General features: G+C 38.2%; 1 protein-coding gene across 1 annotated transcript in view; it reads left to right on the top strand.

The window, feature by feature from the left end:
* DNAH9 (dynein axonemal heavy chain 9) overlaps positions 1 to 13363 on the top strand; it is a 704007-nt gene that overhangs the window by 534178 nt on the left and 156466 nt on the right. The window lies entirely within an intron of this gene.

A 13363-nucleotide genomic window follows, 5' to 3' on the forward strand; every position in this document is an offset into this window, starting at 1 on the left:
CCCAGAGACCCAGGAAAAAAAATTTCCAGAAAAAAATCAATGGTCAAGAAATCATTAAAGAGAAACTTTCAGAGCTAAAGAATATATGCAATCGAGCCCAGCGAGATAGCACAGCGGTGCTTGCCTTGAAAGCAGCTGATCCAGAACCTAAGGTGGTTGGTTAAAATCCAGTGTCCCATATGGTCCCCCGTGCCTGGCAGGAGCTATTTCTGAGCAGACAGCTAGGAGTAACCACTGAGCAATGCCGGGTGTGGCCCAAAAACCAAATAAATATATATAAGCAAACAAATCCTGCATGCCCGAAGAGTACCAAACAAAAGACACCCCAGAAAAAATACCCCAAGACACATCCTAGTCACAATGACAAATCACACAGATACAGGCAGAATTCTGAAAGCAACAAGATCAAAAAGGGAAATTACACTCAAGGAAACATCCTTGAGATTTACAGCAGACCTGTCAGCAGAAACACTCAAGGCCAGAAAGCAATGGTGAGACATAGTGACAAAACTCAATGAAATAAATGCTTCGCCTAGAATACTGTACCCAGCAAAACTCACTTTCAGGTTTGATGGAAGAAGACAAACAACAGCTCAGAGACTTTACAGACTCAAAATCATTCTTAAAAAAAAAAAAAAAAAACTGAAAGACCTAATTTAAGACAAGACTGACAAAAAGACATACCAAATTTTGATATAAAGATGGCATTAAACCCCAGGACAATTTTTTCTCTCAAAGTCAATGGACTAAATGAACTAGTTAAGAGACACAGAGTGGCTAAATGGATCAAAAAAATGCAATCCAACATTTTGCTGCCTACAAGAAATGCACCTGAATAGTCAGAACAAACAGACTCAAAATAAAAGGCTGGAGGAAAATTATCCAAGCAAACGATACCCATAAAAAAGCTGGAGTGGCCATATTAATATCAGATGATCCAAACTTTATAATAAGGAAAGTAGTAAGAGACAAAGATGGAGAACATAAAAACCGGCTACCTTTTGCAGAAACTGGGTCCCCTGTTTGTGACATCAGGCTGGGAAAATCCACGAAACTACACCTGCCCAGTGGGGTCCAACTGTGAAAAAATGTGAAAAACTGTGTATGTCTGTCTACTGACCTCTTGCGTGAAACTCTTGGGTGTGGGCCGAAAACAGGCTCCAGAAAACTCGCTCTCCCAGAGGCCATTTTCAGGGCGGGACTCCAGAACATAAAAACCGGCTAGCTTTTGCAGAAGCCGGGTCCCCTGTTTGTGACATCAGGCTGGAAAAATCTACAAAACTACGCCTGCCCAGTGGGGCCCAACTGTGAAAAACTGTGAGTGCTATCTGTGATTGTCTGTCTACTGTCCTCTTGCGTGAAACTCTTCGGAGTGGGCCAAAAAGAGGCTCCAGCAGAGCACGGCCACCCCACTTCGCGCGGCCTGCGCTCTTTCTAAGAAAAGAACACCATCACAACAAGAAGAAAAAAAATCACACTAAGAACTATACTATATCACAGAAGCAAGCATTTCTCTCTGAACTGTTTTCTCTGTTGCATGTTCAGGCCTAATATTTGATCCAGTGTGAGGCTTCATCCATGGAGGACTCCCCTCCCTTAGAGGCAAGTCAGCCATCCAGAAAGGGCTGAACAGAGGAGTGTGCTGCCTGCATCATATAGCCAATGAATACCACCTCAACACATAGAAAAACCCACAATACAAGTGTGACAATGGAGAAACAACGCAGGCCAGCATCAGACATAGAGAATGAAGATGACAATTCTGAGAACCAGATAATGACCAACCAACTAATCAACCTCTCAGATAAGGACTTTAGACTAGCAATATGGAAGATGCTCAACGGACTCAAAGAAACCATGGATAGAGTTGAACAGAACACTAATAAGAACCAAGAAAATATGAAGACAGAAATCAGAAAACTCCAAACGAAAATAACATGTCAACATGTCAACAAACAGGCCTGAAAAAGTCAATAAACGAAGTGAATGAAAAAATGGATAAGCCTGGGACAGGGTATCAGAAGCTGAGAATAGACTTTGTGCTGTGAAAGATGAGATACATAACAATTCCATACAGCAGGAGAGATTGGGAAAAAAACTTAAAGCAAATGAGCAGACAATGGAAAAATTAGTCAAAGAATGGGAACAGATGAAGATAGAAGTCTATGATAAGATCAACAGAAACAACTTAAGAATCATTGGAGTCCCAGAGACCCAGGAAAAAAGTTTCCAGGAAGAATCAACAGTCAAGAACATCACTAAAGAGAAACTTCCAGAGCTAAAGAATATATGTGATCAAATCCTGATTGCTCGAAGAGTACCAACCAAAAGAGACCCCAGAGAAACTACCCCAAGACACATCCTAGTCACAATGACAAATCCCACAGATAGAGACAGAATTCTGAAAGCAGCAAGATCAAAAGGGGAAATTACATTCAAGCAAGCTTCCCTGAGATTTACAGCAGACCTGTCACCAGAAACACTCAATGCCAGAAAGCAGTGGTGGGATATTGTGACAAGACTGAATGAAATGAATGCTTCACCCAGAATACTATACCCAGCAAAACTCACTTTCCGGTTTGACGGAAGAATATATGGTTTCACAGACAAAAAACAGCTCAGAAACTTCACAGACACAAAACCAGTCTTAAGAGAAAAACTGAAAGACCTAATTTAAGACAAGACTAACCAAAAGACACACCAAATTTCGATATAAAGATGGCATTAAATCCCAGGACAATTCTTTCTCTCAACGTCAATGGGCTAAATGCACCAGTTAAGAGACACAGAGTGGCTAAATGGATCAAAAAACTCAATCCAACTTTCTGCTGCCTACAAGAAATGCACCTGAATAGTCAGAACAAACATAGACTCAAAATAAAAGGCTGGAGAAAAATTATCCAAGCAAACAACACCCATATAAAAGCTGGAGTGGCCATACTAATATCAGATAATGCAAACTTTATACTCAGGAAGGTTGTAAGGAACAAAGATGGACATTTTATATTAATCAAGGGGTATGTAGAGAAGGAATAAATCACTCTCCTAAACATATATGCACCGAATGAGGGGCCAGCAAAGTATTTAATACAACTGTTGACAAATCTGAAAAATAATATCAATAACAACACAATAATTGTGGGGGACCTCAAAACGGCTTTGTCAACACTGGATAGGTCAACCAGACTGAAACTCATGAAGTTCTCCTATACATGGATGTACATGGAATCTATTATGCTGAGTGAAATAAGTCAGAGAGAGAGAGAAAAATGCAGAATGGTCTCACTCATCTATGGGTTTTAAAAAAATGAAAGACATTCTTGCAATAATAATTTTCAGACACAAAAGAGAAAAGAGCTGGAAGTTCCAGCTCACCTCAGGAAGCTCACCACAAAGAGTGTTGGGTTTAGTTAGAGAAATAACTACATTTTGAACTGTCCTAATAATGAGAATGTATGAGGGAAATGGAGAGCCTGTTTAGAGTACAAGCGGGGGTCGGATGGGGAGGAGGGAGACTTGGGACATTGGTGATAAGAATGTTGCACTGGTAATGGGTGGTGTTCTGTACATGACTGAAACCCAAACACAATCATGTATGTAATCAAGGTGTTTAAATAAAAAAAATTAAAAAAAGAAACAGAGGAACAAATGAAGGAAGGAAGGAAGGAAGGAAGGAAGGAAGGAAGGAAGGAAGGAAGGAAGGAAGGAAGGAAGGAAGGAAGGAAGGGAGGAAGGGAGGGAAGGAAGGAAAGGAGGGGAGAAGAAGGAGGAAAGGAGAAAGAGAAGGAGGGAGGAAGGGAGGAAGTGAACAGGGAGGAAGGGAGGGAAGGAGAGAGGAAGGGAGGGAGGAAAAAAGGAAGGAAGCGAGGGAGGAAAAAGGAGGAAGGGAGGGAGAAAGGAAGGAAGGAGGAAGGAAGGAAAGAAGGAAAGAAGGAAGGGAGGGAAAGAAAGGTGGGGAGAAGAATGTAGGAAGGGAGGAAGAGAAGGAGGGAGAAAGGGAGGAATAGAAGGATGGAGGAAGGGAGAGGAGAGAGGAAGGGAGGGAGAAAAAAAGAGACAAAGATGGACATTTTGTATTAATCAAGGGGTATGTACAGCAGGAAGTAATCACTTTCCTAAACATATATGCACCAAATGAAGGGCCAGCAAAATGTTTAATACAATTGTTGACAAATCTTAAAAATAATATCAATAACAACACAATTATTGTGGGGGACCTCAACAAACTTTGTCAATATTGGATAGGTCAATGAGGCTGAAACCCAACAAGAATATACTAAACCTGAGAAGAGAAATGGAAGAAAGAGGCCTAGTAGATATATGTAGGACACTCTTCCCCAGAAACAGGGATACACATTTTTCTCCAATGTACAAGGGATATTCTCTAGGATAGACTACATGCTGGTACATAAAACATACTCCATAATATCAAGAGGATAGAAATTTTGCAGGCTACCTTTGTTGACCACAAGGCTCTGAAATTAGATGTAAATTTCAAAGGGACACAGAAGAAAAACTTCAACACTTGGAAGTTAAAAGCCTCATACTGAATAACCAGTGGATCCGAGATGAAATCAAAGAGGAAACCAAAACTTTCCTGGAAACATATGATAATAAAGACACAACTATCAGAACTTATGGGACACAGCAAAAGAAGTACTGAGAGGAAAATGTATAGATTTGCAAGCACACGTCAGGAAGGAAGAAGGGGCCTACCTAAATACCTTAATGACGCAGGTCATAGAATTAGAAAATGATCAACAAAAGTACCCAGAAAAAGGGAGACAGAAGGAAATAACAAAGCTGAGAGCAGAAATTAACGAAGTGAAAACCCAAAAAACAATCCGAAAGATCAACGAAAGCAGAAGTTTGTTCTTCGAAAAAATAAACAAGATTGATAGACAATTAACAAACCTAAACAAGGGAGAGAGAGAAAGACTTGATAACTCGTATTAGAAAAAAAAAAGGGGAGATCACTACCGATATTGTAGAGATTCAAAGGGTAATCAGAAACTACTTTGAGAAACTCTATGCCACTAAAAATGAGAACCTGGAAGAAATGAATAAATTCTTGGACTCTTAACCTCCCACGGTTGGATAAAGAGGATGTAGCATATCTAAACAACTGCATCACTATTGATGAAATTAAAATGGTAATCAAATGTCTGCCCAAAAATAAAAGCCCAGGCCCAGATGGATTCACTAATGAATTCTTTCAAACTTTCCAGAGAAACTACTACCAATCCTGGCAAGAATCTTTCATGAAACTGAAAAAAAAAAAAGGGAACACTTCCAAATAGTTTTTATGAAGCCAACATCACTTTTACACCTAATCCAAACAGAGATGCTACAAAAAAAGAAAACTACAGACCAATATCGCTGAAGAATGTAGATGCAAAGATCCTCAACAAAATCCTGGCAAATAGGATTCAATGCCTCATTAAGAAGACATTCGATCAAGTAGGTTTCATCCCAGGAATGCAAGGATGGTTTAACATTCGTAAATCTATCAACATAATGCACAATATCAACAATAAGAAAAGTAAAAATCACATATCAGTAGATGCAGAGAAAGCATTTGATAAGGTCCAACAACCATTCTTGATCAGAACTGTTAATAAGATGGGAATGAAAGGAACCTTTCTCAATATAGTTAAGGCCATCTACCACAAGACAGTGGCAAATATTGTCCTCACTGGAGAAAAATTAAAGCCTTCCCTCTAAATTCTGGCACAAGACAAGGCTGTCCTCTCTCACCACTCTTATTCAACATAGCACAGGAAGCCCTTGCTATAGCGATCAGGCAAGAAAAAGATATAAGGGGAATACAGATAGGAAAGGAAGAAGTCAAGTTCTCACTGTTTGCAGATGACATTATACTCTACTTAGAAAACCCTAAAGACTCTTCTAAGAAGCTTCTAGAAACAATGGACTCATATGGCAAGGCGGCAGGCTACAAAATTAACACACAAAATTTATGGCCTTTTCATACACCAATAATTTTATGGAAGAAATGGATATTAAGAAAACAACCCCATTCACATTAGTGCCACACAAACTCAAATATCTTGGAGTCAACTTAACTAAAGATATGAAGGACATATACAAAGAAAACTATAAAAAAAAACTCTGCTCCAAAAAATAAGAGAGGACACACAGAAATGGAAACACATACCCTGCTCATGGATTGGCAGTTAACATCATTAAAATGGCAATACTCCCCAAAGCATTGTACAGATTTAATGTGATCCCTCTAAAAATACCCATGAATTCTTCAAAGATGTGGATCAGGCACTTTTGAAAATCATTTGGAAAAATAAACACCCTCGAATATCCAAAGCAATTATTGGGAAAAAGAATATGGGAGGCATTACGTTCCCCAACTTTAAACTGTATTACAAAGCAATAGTTATCAAAAAAGCAGCTTGGTTTTGGAATAAAGACAGATCCTCAGATCAGTGGAATAGACTTGAGTACTCAGATAATGCTCCCCAGACATACAATCATCTAATCTTTGATAAAGGAGCAAAAAGTCCTAAATGGAACAAAGAGCCTCTTTAACAAGTGGTGTTGGCACAACTGATGAAAAAGAGAACTTAGACCCCAGCTAACATCATGTACCAAGGTAAAATACTAATGGATTAAAGACCTTGATATCAGACCTGATACCATAAGGTATATAGAACAACACGTAAGTAAAACACTCCATGACATTGAGACTAAAGTCATCTTCAAGGAGGAAACTGTACTCTCCAAGCAAGTGAAAGCAGAGATTAACAGATGGGAATATATTAAGCTGAGAAGCTTCTGTACCTTGATGAAAATAGTGCCCAGGATACAAGAGCCACCCACTGAGTGGGAGAAACTATTCACCCAATACCCATCAGATAAGGGGCTAATCTCCAAAATCTACAAGGCACTGACAGAACTTTACAAGAAAAAAACATCAAATCCCATCAAAAAATGGGGAGAAGAAATGGACAGACACTTTGACAAAGAAGAAATACAAATAGGCAAAAGGCACATGAAAAAATGCTCCACATCACTAATCATCAGGTATTTGCAAATCAAAACAACTATGAGGTATCACCTCACACCACAGAGACTGGCACAAATCACAAAGAATGAGAACAAGCAGTGTTGGCGGGGATGCAGTGAGACAGGAACTCTTATCCACTGCTGGTGGGAATGCCAACTAGTTCAACCTTTCTGGAGAGCGATAAGGAGATTCCTCCAAAAAGTGGAAACCGAGCTCCCATGGGATCCAGCTATACCACTCCTAGGAATATACCCTACGAACACAAAAATACAAAATCCCCTTCCTTACACCTATATTTATGGAGGCACTATTTACCATAGCAAGACTCTAGAAACAACCAAGATGCCCTTCAAAAGATGAATGGCTAAAGAAACTGTGGTAATATACACAATGGAATATTATGCAGCTGTCAGGAGAGATGAAGTCATGAAATTTTCCTTACATGGATGTACATGGAATCTATTATGCTGAGTGAAATAAGTCAGAGAGAAAGAGAAAGACAGAGAATGGTCTCACTCATCAATGGGTTTTAAGAAAAATGAAAGACATTTCTCAACAATTTTCAGAGACAAAATAGAGGAGGGCTGTACGTTACAGCTGACCTCTTGAATCTCATCACAAAGAGTTATGAGTTTAGTTAGAGAAATAACCACATTGCGAACTATCCTAACAATTAGAATATATGAGGAAACTGGAAAGCCTGTCTAGAGTATAGGTAGGTGTGGGGAGGGGTAGAGAGATATTTGGGTTATTGGTGATGGGAATGTTGCACTGGTGATGGGGGGGTGTCATCTGATATGACTGAAATCCAACCACAATCATGTTTGTAACCAAGGTGTTTACATAAAAAATATTTCAAAAAATAAAATTATTTGTATGGGGCCAAAAAAAAGAAAAAGCATTTGGCAAAATCCAATACTCATTTATGATTAAGACACTTAAGGAAAGAACCTTCCTCAAGAAATAGCAGCTATCTACAAAAAGCATACAACCAGCATTATTTTTAAATATTTGTTTAAACACCTTGATTACAAATATTAATATGATTGGGTTTCTGTCATGTAAAGAACACCCCCCCATCACCAGAGCAACGTTCCCATCACCAATGTCCCAAATCTCCCTCCTCACCACCCTACTCCAGCCTATACTCTAGACAAGTTTTCTATTTTCCTCATGCATTCTTATTGTTAGGATAGTTCTCAATGTATTTATTTCTCTAACTAAACTCATCACTCTTTTTAGTGAGCTTCATGAAGTGAGCTGGAACTTTCAGCTCTCCTCTCTTTTGTCTCTGAAAATTATTGCAAGAATGACTTTCAATTTTCTTAAAACGGAAAGGTGAGTGAGACCATTATGTGTCTTTCACACTCTCAGCATAATATTTCACTCAGCATAATAGATTCCATGTATATCCATATATAGGAAAATTTCATGACATATCACCTAACGGCTGCATAATATTCCATTGTGTATATGTACCACAGTTTCTTTAGCCATTCGTCTGTTGAATGGCATCTTGGTTATTTCCAAAATCTTGCTATGGTAAATAGTGCTGCAATAAATATAGGTGTCAGGAAGGGATTTTTGTACTGAATTTTTGTGTTCCTAGGGTATATTCCTAGAAGTCATATAGCTGGATCATATGGGAGCTCAATTTCCAGTTTTTAGAAGAATCTCCATACCGCTTTCCATAAAGGTTGGACTAGAAGGCATTCCCACCAGCAGTAGATAAGAGTTCCTTTCTCTCCACATCCTTGCCAATACTGCTTGTTCTCATTCTTTGTGATGTGTGCCAATCTCTATGGTGTGAGGTGGTACCTCATAGTTGTTTTGATTAGCATCTCCCTAATGATTAGTGATATGGAGCATTTTTTTCATGTGCCTTTTGGCAATTTATATTTCTTCTTTGTCGAAGTGTTTGTCCATTTCTTCTCCCTATTTTTTGATGGGGTTAAATGTTTCTTTCTTGTAAAGTTCTTTCAGAGCCTTGTATATTTTGGATATTAGGCCCTTATCTTATGGGTATTGGTTGAATAGTTTCTCCCACTCAGTGGGTAGCTCTTGTATCCTTGGCACTATTTTCATCCAGGTACAGAAGCTTCTCAGCTTAATATATTCCCATCTGTTAATCTCTGCTTTCACTTGCTTGGAGAGTGCAGATTCCTCTTTGAAGATGCCTTTAGTTTCAATGTCATGAAGTATTTTACCTAAGTGTTGTTCTATATACCTTATGGTATCAGGTCTGATATCAAGGTCGCTAATATATTTGTATTTTACCTTGGTACACGATGTTAGCTGGGGGTCTAAGTTCAATTATTTGCAAGCGGCTAGCCAGTTGTGCCAGCACCACTTGTTGAATAGCCTTTCTTTGGTCTATTTAGGATTGCTGGCTCCTTTATCAAAAATTATGGGATTGTATGCCTGGGAAACTATCTCTGAGTATTCAAGCCTAATCTACTCATCTGAGGTTCTGTCTTTATTTCAATACCATGCTGTTTTGATGACTACTGCTTTGTAATACACTTTAAAGTTGGGAAAAGTAATGCCTTTTATATTCTTTTCCCCAATGATTGCTTTAGCTTCGAGTGTGTTTATTGTTCCAAATGAATTTCAACAGTGTTTGATCCACTTCTTTGAAGAATATTATGGGTATCTTTAGAGGAATTGCATTAAATCTGTATAGTGCTTTGGTATTTCCATTTTAATAATGTTAGTACTGCTAATCCATGAGCAGGGTATGTGTGTCCATTTTTCTGTGTCCTCTCTTATTTCTTGGAGCAGGGATTTATAGTTTTGATTGTATGGTCTTTCACATCTTTAGTCAAGTTGACTCCAAAGTATTTGAGTTTGTGTGGCACTAATGTGAATGGGGTTGTTTTCTTAATGTCCATTTCTTCCCTGTCATTATTTGTGTATAGAAAGGCTGTTGATATTTTGCTTGTTAATTTTGTAGACTGCCACATTGCTATATAACTCTATTGTTTCTAGAAGCTTTTTGGTAGAGTATTTAGGGTTTTGTAAATAGAGTTTCATATCATCTTCAAAAAGTGAGAGCTTGACATTCTTCTTTTCCTATCTGGATTTCCTTGATATCTTTTTCTTGCCTAATCACTATAGCAAGTACTTCCAGTGCTATATTGAAGAGGAGTGGTGAGAGAGGACAGCCTTGTCTTGTGCTAGAATTTAGAGGGAAGGATTTTATTTTTTCTCCATTGTGAATAATATTTGCCATTGGCTTGTTGTATATGGCTTAACTATATTGAGAAAGGTTCCTTAAATTTCCATCTTGCTGAGAGTTTTATCAAGAATGTGTCTTGGACCTTATCAAATACTTTCTCCGCATCTATTGATATGACCATGTAATTTTTAATTTTCCTGTAGTTGATGTTGTGTATTGTGTTGATAGATTTATGGATGTTAAACCATAATTACATTTCTGGAATGAAACCTACTTGATTGTAGTGGATGACCTTCATGAGGCATTGACTCCTATTTGCCAAGATTTTGTTGAGGATCTTTGCATCTGTGTTCATCAAGGATATTGGTTTGATATGTAAGAAATTAGCCTTCCTTTTATCCTCTGCCCTTTGGTTTCCTAAAATACCTTGCATACCAGTGTTGAGCTTAAAATGTCATCAGCTGAAAATTAAAGTTTGTTTCCTCTCTCATAGACATGGGTCCCCATACAATGCATTTTGTGTGGTCTCAATTATTTCATATTTCATATTCGTCCACTCGTGTACCTGCTTTCTTCTCCTGAAGGTTTATGACCCCACTAAGGTTTTGCTTAGGGACACAAGATATCTGCAGCAGATCACTACCAATATTGCACAGATTCAAAGGTGATTTTCTTTTTTTGTAGCATCTCTGTCTGGTTTAGGTCTGAAGATGATGTTGGCTTCATAAAAGCTATTTATGTGTTCCCGTTTTTTCAATTTTGTGGAAGAGTCTTGCCAGGATTGGTAATAGTTTCTCTTGAAAGCTTTGAAGGATTTCATTAGTGAATCCATCTGGGCCTGGACTTTTGTTTTTGGGCAAACATTTGATTACCATTTTAATTTCCTCAATAGAGATGGGGTTTTTTAGAGATGTGACATGCTCTTTATTCAACCCTAGAAGGTTATAGGAGTTTAAAAATTAATCCATTACTTCCAGGTTCTCATTTTTAGTGGCATAAATTTTCTCGAAGTAGTTTCTGATTACCTTTGAATCTGTGCAATACCGGTAGTGATCTGCTGCAGACGTCTTGCGTCCCTAAGCAAAACCTTAGTGGGGTCAGAAACCTTCAGGAGAAGAAAGCAGGTACACGAGTAAACAAATATGAAATATGAAATAATTGAGACCACACAAAATGCATTGTATGGGTACCCATGTCTATGAGAGAGGAAACAAACTTTAATTTTCAGCTGATGACATTTTAAGCTCAACACTGGTATGCAAGGTATTTTTAGGAAACCAAAGGGCAAAGGATAAAAGGAAGGCTAATTTCTTACATATCAAAGTAGTTCCTGGCCCAAGGTGTCATTACTGATGTAAATTAAGGGATACAGGAATCCTGGTTTTCTTCCTAATAACAAATATCCTTAACCTGAGGGAAATAGTATTCTAGATAGGGGCTAAGACCCACTTCCTATGATCTGGTAATAGAAAGAGATAAAACTTATGAAAGGGGTACAGAATAATACCTAGTAAAATAGCCTAATTCTACACTGGCCAAACCTATTTGTTAGCAGGTATACAAAGTGACAGGGAAATTCCCTGAGGCAGTCACTCTGCTGTGGTGCTCAAAGGCAAGGAGAGAAGACCATTGTCTTGAAGATGCTATTTGGCCTTAGGAAGCAAATAGGCTGACAGAAAGAGAGGTAGCTGGCTTGGACTCTGATTTGAAAATATACTTAGCCAGTGGGGAATTTAGCAGTCTTGGTGCTGAAAATTTCTATAAGATTGCAGGATAACTAAAGCTGAATTTCGAGTATTTCAAGGGAGACAAACTCAACTAAATAAAAGTAAAGAGATATATAATGTCACAGCCATGTCAGAAACATAGCCAGTAATCCATGCAGGGGTTATGATTGACTTCTCCAATGGGCCTTCTGGCTGAAATATATTTCTTGGGGGGAAATTAGGCATTGCACCAGAAAAGCCAAAAGACACGTCTGGTGCGTGCTTCCCTAATAATGGAGACATGCATGCTGCATGCCTTCAAAGTGATCTCCCCCTTTTCATTTCTAATACGAGTTATCAAGTTTATTTCTCTTTTAGGTTTTGCCAATGGTCTTTCAATCTTATTTATTTTTCAAAGAACCAACTTCTTTTGTTGATCTTTCAGACTGTTCTTTGGGTTTCCACATCGTTGATTTATGCTCTCAGCTTTGTTATTTCCTTCTGTCTCCCTATTTTTGGTTCCTTTTTTTTAAGCATTTTCTAATTCTATGGGTTGCATCATTAAACTATTCATGTATGCTCCTTTTTCCTTCCTTATGTGTGCTTGCAAAGCTATAAATTTTTCTCTCAGAACCGCTTTTTTGTGTGTCCCATAGTTTCTGATAGTTTGTGTCTTCATTGTCATTTGTTGCCAGGAAAGTTTTGATTTCCTCTTTGATTTCATCTCGAACTCACTGGTTTTCAGTATTAGGCTGTTTAATTTCCAGGTGTTAAAGTTTTTCTTCTGTGTCACTTTGGAGTTCACATCTAATTTCAGAGCCTTGCGGTCATTGAAGGTGCCCTGCAAAATTTCTATCCTCCTGATATTATGGAGTTATGTTTTATGTGCCAGCATGTCATCTACTCTGAATAATGACCATGTTCATATCTACTAGGCCTCTTTCTTCCATTTCTCTTTTCAAGTATAGTAAATTTTTGTTGGATTTCAGTCTGGTGACCTATCAAGTGTTCACTGGGCTGTGTTGAAATCTCCCACACTTATTGCGTTTTTATTGATATCCTTTTACAGATTTGTCAACAATAGTATTAAATATCTTGCTGGTCCCTCATTTGATCCATATATGTTTAGGAGAGTGATTTTTCCTGCTGTACATATCCCTTGATTAATACAAAATGCCCATCTATGTCCATTACAACTTTTCTGAGTATAAAGTTTGCATCATCTGATATTAGTATGACCACTCCAGCTTTTTATAGATGTTGTTTGCTTGGATGATTTTCCTCCAGCCTTTCATTTTGAGTCTGTTTGTTCTGACTATTCCGTTGTGTTTCTTGTAGGCAGCAGAAGGTTGGATTAAGGTTTTTGATCCATTTAGCCACTCTGTGTCTCTTAAATGGTGCATTTAGTCCACTGACATTGAGAGAAAGAATTGTCGTGGG

This window comes from Suncus etruscus, chromosome 7, assembly GCF_024139225.1.
Source record: "Suncus etruscus isolate mSunEtr1 chromosome 7, mSunEtr1.pri.cur, whole genome shotgun sequence".
Lineage (NCBI taxonomy): Eukaryota > Metazoa > Chordata > Mammalia > Eulipotyphla > Soricidae > Suncus > Suncus etruscus.